Genomic DNA, 9,402 nt, shown 5'->3' on the forward strand with positions numbered 1-9,402 from the left:
TAGTTAGCAGTTAGTTACAGTGGTTTTCCCCCCATATCAGCACAAACCCACTCCAGCAAGCCCTTTTTTCTGTGAAAGCAGCCTACTGTAGCAGCAGCACCCGGGTCTCGGGGTATCTCTGAACTGCTAGCCTGCTGTCAGTCTGCAACGCTTAAAGGCCCCCTGTGTGACATTCAGTACTGCAGCTGATTGACGTGCAGTATCTATGTCACCTGTAATAAGCAGGGGTGTCATTTGCATGCGCGTGCAATACCTCCCGCATGCTGCAGCAGCAGAATTTCAGAATGGAGAGACGTTTTTGGAGAAAAAGCACTTCTACCCGGTGACTTCGTGTGTACCGATATCCGAATCCAAACAATGACTCGGTGGAGAATTTTCACCTCTCTGTGCTCCGCGTTTGATTTAATCTCAGTATGTGGTTAAAGAGTTGCACGACCAGTGATTGTAGTCCTTTATCAAACAATTTTGGTGACAGACTGCACACACACACACACACACACGGACACACACAAATCCGTTTTCCTCATAGGTGGTCAGCATGTGTGTGATGGCTCGTGTGTGCAGTGGGGCATGAACGATGTGCACAGAGCAGCACCTGTCAGCATTCATCTCTCCAACTCATAGCACACTGCCTTACGATGCCCATGGCCATCTCTCTCTCTCTCTTTCTCTCTCTCTCTCTCACACACCAGCTTGGCCTGACACTATATATTGTCCTCATACTCAACTACTGCTATTGTGTAGGACACGCAAGGTCAACTAGGATACGGTCATGATCTTATATCACAGTGCTGTCCAGTTCTCCATTCTGATGGGTCAGAAGGTGTTGATTGATTTATTTTTATTATTATCAACTGCACAGGTTTATATTAATGCTCTCACTCTAATACGTTATTGTTTCTCTCAGTAAACAATAATAAGTCTAACAATAAACAGACTTTTTAAAAAGTGTTTTTATTTCTTATAGAAGGAGTCTCCGGTGTTAGCACTTCATAACAGTCAGAGGTACAGTAAAGCTATGACATCTTTAGGACAGAGGATTTGAAGCTTTTGTGGTTTCTCTGTAACATGACAAGCTGCGTTTTATTTCTTTTATTAACTTAGAGAGAGAGTGAGAGAGAGTGAGTGAGAGAGTGAGAGAGAAAGTGAGTGAGAATGAGAGAGAGAGAGTGAGTGAGGGAGAGAGAGAGCAAGAGTGAGTGAGAGAGAGTGAGTGAGAGAGAGAGAGAGAGAGAATGAGAGAGAGAGTGAGTGAGAGAGTGAGTGAGTGAGAGAGAGAATGAGAGAGAGAGTGAGTGAGAGAGTGAGTGTGAGAGAGAGTGAGTGAAAGAGAGAGAAAGAGAGTGAGAGAGTGGGTGAGAGAGTGAGTGAGTGAGAGAGTGAGTGAGTGAGTGAGTGAGAGAGTGAGTGAGAGTGATTGAGAGAGTGATTGAGTGAGAGAGAGAATGAGAGAGAGAGTGAGTGAGAGAGTGAGTGAGTGAGAGCGAGAGAAAGTGAGTGAGAGAGTGAGTGAGAGAGTGAGTGAGAGAGTGATTGAGTGAGAGAGAGAATGAGAGAGAGAGTGAGTGAGAGAGTGAGTGAGTGAGAGCGAGAGAAAGTGAGTGAGAGAGTGAGATACAGAGTGAGAGTGAGTGAGATAGTGAGTGAGTGAGTGAAGGAGTGAGAGAGAGTGCGTGAGTGAGTGAGTGAGTGAATGAGAGTGAGTGAGAAAGTGCATGCGTGAGAGAGTGAGAGTGAGTACATGAGAGACTGAGAGAGAGTGAGTGAGTGAGAGAGTGAGTGAGTGTGAGAGAGAGTGATAGAGTGATTGAGAGAGTGAGTGAGAGAGTGAGAAAGAGAGTGATTGAGTGGGTGAGTGAGTGAGAGAGTGAGTGAGTGGGTGAGTGAGTGAGAGAGTGAGTGAGTGGGTGAGAGAGTGAGTGAGAGAGTGAGTGAGTGAGAGAGAGAGTGAGTGGGTGAGAGAGTGAGTGAGTGAGAGATTGAGAGAGTGACTGAGTGAGAGAGTGAGTGAGTGAGTGAGTGTGTGCATGAGAAAGTGAGAGAGGTTGGTGAGGGTACACAGAACATTAAATGTAACTATAAACAGATAAAAGTAAGATGAATCATTTTTTGAGCGAGACGACAAACTCCTTGATATTAAAGGAATAAAACACCTCAGGAAGTTAAAGGAAAATAAGTAACTTCAGGGTGTAACAGTAACTCTTAGTGTCGGGCATCTGGTTTAATCCGGTTTCTGGTGTGTATGCGTTCTTAATATAAACTCATCAGCAACTTTAGTTACTTTTATACCCGACAGCTGAGTAGATAAATGAACCAAAACAACACGCTGGGACGTCAAACTCGTTTTCGTGACTTTGCTACACGGACAGAACTTAAGAAAAGCCAAATGGCGACTGTCCGTCTAAACAAAAACCCGAAAGAAAACAAATCAACGCAAACCACACCCATAATCGTCTCGCAAACAATAGACGAGGAGAGTGTAATTAAAAACAAACACTCCGGTGCCAGCGGCGAGATGCACTCGTGAATGGAGTTCATCGATCTCAGTCGATGCCAAGCTTTTGTAAGACACCGGCGCAGAAAACTGACACCAGGAAGGGAAAGAACAGTGGTGGAGTGAAGGAGAAAAAAAAATGAAAAGAGAAAGGGCTTTCTGCTCCATTACACATGGGATTACAGCCAATCCCTTTTCAGATGAGGCACAGAGGAAACTTAGTTGTATTCTCTAGTTTCCCTCGCTTTGCATCACAATGTGGCGGATATCTAATCAAAGCCGAGCAGCAGTGAGGGGGCTCGACTCCTCCAGAAAGAGGAGATGGCAAAACTGAGAAAGAACCAGAGGAAAATGAGTGCACAGAGAAACACACACACACACACACACACACACAGAGCGGTAGTTAGCTGCTGTGATTCTCCCAGTGTTCCCGTTAAATCTGTTTCCTCATTTGAAGAGAGGTTCAAGCATTAGCTCTGTGGATCCAAACTCTGCAGCGATAAATGGAACGCTTGCTAGTTTCAAATCCCAGCTGAGCTGATAAAGAGGCTGGACCAAACACCACACACCACACACCAAAAACCAAACACCACACACCACACACCAAAAACCAAACACCACACACCAAAAACCAAACACCACACACCAAAAACCACACACCACACACCAAAAACCAAACACCACACACCAAAAACCAAACACCACACACCAAAAACCACACACCAAAAACCAAACACCACACACCAAAAACCAAACACCACACACCACACACCAAAAACCAAACACCACACACCAAAAACCACACACCACACACCAAAAACCAAACACCACACACCAAAAACCAAACACCACACACCACACACCAAAAACCAAACACCACACACCAAAACTAAACACCACACACCAAAAACCAAACACCACACACCAAAAACCACACACCACACACCAAAAGCCAAACACCACACACCAAAAACCAAACACCACACACCAAAAACCAAACACCACACCCCAAAAACCACACACCAAAAACCAAACACCACACACCAAAAACCAAACACCACACACCAAACACCATACACCACACACCAAAAACCAAACACCAAACACCAAAAATCAAACACCACACACCAAAAACCAAACACCACACACCAAAAACCAAACACCACACACCAAAAATCAAACACCACACACCACACATCATACACCAAACACGAAACACCACACACCAAACACCACACACCAAAAATCAAACACCACACACCACACATCATACACCAAACACGAAACACCACACACCAAACACCACACACCAAAAATCAAACACCACACACCACACATCATACACCAAACACGAAACACCACACACCACACACCACACACCAAAAACCACCCACCAAACACCACACACCATACATCATACACCAAACACGAAACACCACACACCAAAAACCACACACCATACACCACACACCAAAGCACCATACACCACACATCAAACACCAAAAACCACACACCACACACCATACACCACACACCAAAAACCACACACCATACACCACACACCAAAAACCAAACACCACACACCACAAACCACACACCAAAAACCACACACAAAACACCACACGCCACACACCATACACCACACACCATACACCACACACCAAACACCACACACCAAAAACCAAACACCACACCCCAAAAACCACACACCAAAAACCAAACACCACACACCAAAAACCAAACACCACACACCAAACACCATACACCACACACCAAAAACCAAACACCAAAAATCAAACACCACACACCAAAAACCAAACACCACACACCAAAAACCAAACACCGCACACCAAAAATCAAACACCACACACCACACATCATACACCAAACACGAAACACCACACACCACACACCAAAAACCACCCACCAAACACCACACACCATACATCATACACCAAACACGAAACACCACACACCAAAAACCACACACCATACATCAAACACCATACACCACACACCAAAGCACCATACACCACACATCAAACACCAAAAACCACACACCACACACCATACACCACACACCAAAAACCACACACCATACACCACACACCAAAAACCAAACACCACACACCACAAACCACACACCAAAAACCACACACAAAACACCACACGCCACACACCATACACCACACACCACACACAAAACACCACACGCCACACACCATACACCACACACCAAACACCACACACCAAAAACCAAACACCAAAAACCAAACACCAAAAACCAAACACCACACACCAAAAACCACACACCACACATCATACACCAAACACGAAACACCACACACCAAAAATCAAACACCACACACCATACACCACACATCATACACCAAACACGAAACACCACACACCATACACCAAACACCATACACCACACACCAAAAACCAAACACCACACACCACACACCAAAAACCACACACCACACACCATACAACAAACACCACACACCAAACACCACACACCAAAAACCACACACCACACACCATACAACAAACACCACACACCAAAGCACCATACGCCACACACCAAACACTACACACCAAACACCATACACCAAAGCACCAATCACCATACACCAAAGCACCATACACCACACACCAAACACCACACACCAAGCACCACACACCAAACACCGCACACCAAACACCGCACACCAAACACTACACACCAAACACCACACACACCACACACCAAACACCACACACCATACACCAAACACCACACACCATACACCACACACCAAAGCACCATACGCCACACACCATACACCAAACACCATACACCAAAGCACCATACACCAAACACCAAAGCACCATACACCAAACACACCACACACCATACACCACATACCAAACACATACACCAAAGCACCAATCACCATACACCAAAGCACCATACACCACACACCAAACACTACACACCAAACACCATACACCAAAGCACCAATCACCATACACCAAAGCACCATACACCACACACCAAACACCACACACCAAACACCATACACCACACACCAAACACTACACACCAAGCACCACACATCAAACACCATACACCAAAGCACCATACACCACACACACCACACACCAAACACCACACACCAAACACCGCACACCAAACACCACACACAAAACACCGCACACCAAACACCGCACACCAAACACTACACACCAAACACCACACACTACACACCATACACCAAACACCACACACTACACACCACACACACCATACACCAAACACCACACACTACACACCGCACACACCACACACCACACACCATACACCACACACTACACACCACACACACCACACACCATACACCAAACACCACACACTACACACCACACACCAAACACCATACACCAAATACCATACACCAAACACCACACACCTCACATCACAGCGCTGATGGACTCGACACAGCTGCTCTTCTGCTTGTTACTGTGCCCTTGAGCAGGACACACTAGTTTCAAGTTTATAGGTAACTCCAGGCCAAAGCCACTCCATCATATCTCTGTACGTTCCTGCTCTGAGCTCGGAGCTTATCCAACACTTTTCACTCATACTGATGAGTGGGATCTTCAATTTTAGCATTTATTTTAAGACTTTTAACTGAAAAAATAAAAAATAAATCCACATGCCTCCTCAGTACAAACAATACAATCATATTTTATTTATTTATTTATTTATTTTATTTTATTTTATTTTTTAATTTCTGAACTTTCCATCTGTGGAATCTGTTTCGATTAAATCCAGTTGACTTTATTTAGAGGCATAACAATTTTTATAATGGTTTATCTACTGCCACTGCACAATAATAATAATAATAAAAAAATAAAAATCCTGGGCTGTTATTTTAACCCAACCACTGGGTTACACATATTAGTTATATAGTTTAGTTGGGCCATTTGTTTTATTAACGGTGTTACTCAATTCTAATAAAGTTTAAAATGAGTGAAATTTCCTGAATAACCTGTTAATAATAATAATAATAATAATAATAATAATAATAATAATAATAATAACAACAACTTCTGTTAGTTAAGGCATGATGCTGTTCACAATAGAGCAAACAGTCGTAATGAATTACATGCATGTATGTGAATAATAATAACAATAATAATAATAATAATAATAATAATACACAAGGTACTTCAACAGTTGGGTCCTTTTTAACCCAATAAGCTAGGTAGAGAAAAATACCCAATGCAATGTTAATAAATAACCAAACAAATGTTGGGAAGGTGTGACGTCATGTTTTTAGCATGACATTCTTTAGTGCGTATAAAGTATGCGCCGTAAACAGGAATATTGTTTACCATCGAGAATATTAGAGAAAACAAGAATATTAACCCGTTTCCCTTACTGAGAAAAGAACAACACATTCGATTCACTCACATTCCTCAGTTATTATGACGGTTTAAGGGCAGGTTATTGGGGCAGCCATTAATAAATATGAATTAATACAGAACACATTTTTGTAGAATGCGATCAGAGACAGGATTCGTTTGCATTTAGGCATTACCCGTTGCTTTCACTTAAACATGCACAATATCCTCAGTTACTACCTGATCGTGCACAGATTCCGCAAAAAAATAAAAACTTTAGAAAAGCAACTTTACTAATGGAATTACTAGTGAGAGTTTATAATAATATTAATAATAAAAGTTTATTTACTGTATGTAGCACTTAACAGGAGGAAACAAGCAGCTGAATAGGGCAAACTCTGGATAAAATAAGCAGACCAGAATAAATAAAATGCAATGAGGAATCAAAATAAAACAAAACAAACAAAAAACCCCAGAAAGTTTTTATTGTCGTTCCTACATATAGCTTGTATACGGTACGTCTCCAGGACCATGGTGCAACACCAATATCAGAGATACTATATGAGAGAAATATAAGAGAAAATGAGAAAATAAAACCACACACACACACACATTCAAACATAACAATCTACAAACTAATGAACAACAATTTAACGTAAATTCATTTACTTATAATATACATACATAATATACATTCTAATATACTTATAATATAATATAATACATAGATTAAGCAGAAACTCTGCTCCGTACCCACAAACATGTAAATGTTGGTCGAAAATGTGTGTTTTGTTGAATCTTTATTGTTCAATCTGTAGCTTTGAATGAATTTAAGAATGCGCGTTATATAACAGTATTTAAGTATTTAGTAAGTAAGTAAAATTTATTAGTATAGCACGTTTCACACAGCAACGCTGACCAAAGTGCTGAACAGAGTACAGAAAGTAAAATAGAAACAGAATTAGACCAAATAAAAGCAGACAATAGACAATAGAAAAAATCAATAAAAAATTTGTTTAAACAATTAAAAATTTGATCAAAAAGCCTGGTAGAAAAGATATGTTTTAAGCCTATTTTTAAAAGTGGTAATAGAAGGTGCAAGGCGGATGTCCAGTGGCAGTTGATTCCATAGACGGGGGGCAGCCACAGCAAAAGCTCTATCCCCCTTTGTTTTTAACTGGGAACGAGGGACATGCAAAAGAAACCTATCAGAAGATCTTAGACATCTGTTTGATGAATGTGGATTAAGAAGATCCACAAGATACGAAGGAGCTTGATTATTAAGAGTTTTAAAAACAAACATCAGAACCTTAAACTGAATCCTAAAACGGACTGGGAGCCAGTGAAGCGATGCTAAAATTGGGGTGACACGATCAAACTTCTTTGCCCTGGTCAACAGCCTTGCAGCTGCATTCTGAACCATCTGAAGAAGAGCCAGAGATGACTGAGGAAGACCCAAGTACAATGAATTACAGTAATCTAAGCGAGAAGTAATAAAAGCATGAATAACCTTCTCCAAATCCTGGAAAGACAAAAATGTTTTGAGTTTTGAAATAATCCGTAGTTGATAAAAACTAGTCTTAACGACCAAATTTATCTGCTTGGTTAAGCATAATTCTGAGTCCAGAATGAAGCCAAGGTTCCGAACCTGGGAAGAAATTGAGGGAAAGTGTTTATGGAGCTCGTTAATGAGACCATCTCTCAATCTCAGGGGGCCAAAAACAATTATTTCAGTTTTGTCTTCATTAAGTCGGAGGAAATTATTTGTCAACCATTTTTTAATGTCATCCAGACAGTCCAACAATGGCTGAATGGAGTCACCAGCTTTCAAAGGAATGTACAACTAGGTATCAGTAAAGGTTCAAATAACATAGCTGAGTTTAAAAACAGGAGCAATTGAGATTGTACTACTTTCTCTAGCAGCTTTGACAGAAAAAGTAGCTTAGAGACAGGCCGATAATTATTAAGGCAACCTTCATCCAAACCCTGTTTCTTAAGCGAAGGTTGAACAATAGCATGCTTATGGCAATTTGGGACCACCCCTGCATCCAAAGAAGAATTTATCAACACTTGGATACTGGGGCCAATTTCAGAAAAGGTTGCTTTCATAAGCACAGCGGGAACAACATCAAGTGGCGTGGATGATATTTTCATCTGGTTAACTAGATCACACAGCTCCTTTAGAGAAACGTGTTCAAATTGATCAAATGAACCCGGTAAAGCCAGTGAATTTGGGGACAAGTCTGATAAATGCAAAGTGAAGGAAGAACGAATAGTAATTACTTTATCAGCAAAAAATTTTAAAATCTTCTCACAAAGTTCAGCCGAGGGTTCCCCATGGAATTGGAAACTCGGATTAATAATTGAATTTATCGTGGTGAATAAGATCTTTGGTCTATGACAGTGTGTAGCAATTAAGTCAGAGAAATACCTAGACCTAGCTGACTTTGCTGCACTCTGAAACTTAAACAAACAATCTTTAAAAATCTGGAAGGACACAGTTAACTGATCATGCT

The 9,402-nt window shown here is 41.5% G+C and overlaps 1 protein-coding gene across 1 annotated transcript in view; it reads right to left on the minus strand.

Moving 5' to 3' along the window:
- Positions 1 to 9,402, minus strand: part of LOC128624869 (calmodulin-binding transcription activator 1-like) — a 254,009-nt gene that overhangs the window by 59,618 nt on the left and 184,989 nt on the right. The gene's annotated exons all lie outside the window — the stretch shown is intronic.

The sequence above is a fragment of the Ictalurus furcatus genome, chromosome 21 (assembly GCF_023375685.1).
Source record: "Ictalurus furcatus strain D&B chromosome 21, Billie_1.0, whole genome shotgun sequence".
NCBI lineage: Eukaryota > Metazoa > Chordata > Actinopteri > Siluriformes > Ictaluridae > Ictalurus > Ictalurus furcatus.